This window comes from Echinops telfairi, unplaced genomic scaffold, assembly GCF_000313985.2.
Source record: "Echinops telfairi isolate 266 unplaced genomic scaffold, ASM31398v2 ScPeMD7_7424;HRSCAF=8462, whole genome shotgun sequence".
In the NCBI taxonomy this organism is placed as follows: domain Eukaryota; kingdom Metazoa; phylum Chordata; class Mammalia; order Afrosoricida; family Tenrecidae; genus Echinops; species Echinops telfairi.
The window spans coordinates 48911367-48911620 of NW_022111324.1; positions in this window are offsets into that span (position 1 = coordinate 48911367).

Here is a 254-nt window from a genome sequence, read left to right on the forward strand (position 1 = left end):
CCTGTCCATTGAAGCTACGTTTTGGCTTGCCTGGGGAAATGCAGATGACGTTCTGTGGCTGTTGTTACTCACCAAGTGGCAGAACTGTGCAAGTACCAGGAGCCCTGGTTCTAACCCCGGGGACTGGCCCTCATTCCCAGAGGTGCGTTTTGTCAGGAAGACCGTACATCTGACTCCCTTCCCAGTTAAGAAAACAGCTCCGGAGAAAGATGATCTTGGATCATCATTCCATGTCCATAGAAACTGTAATCTCT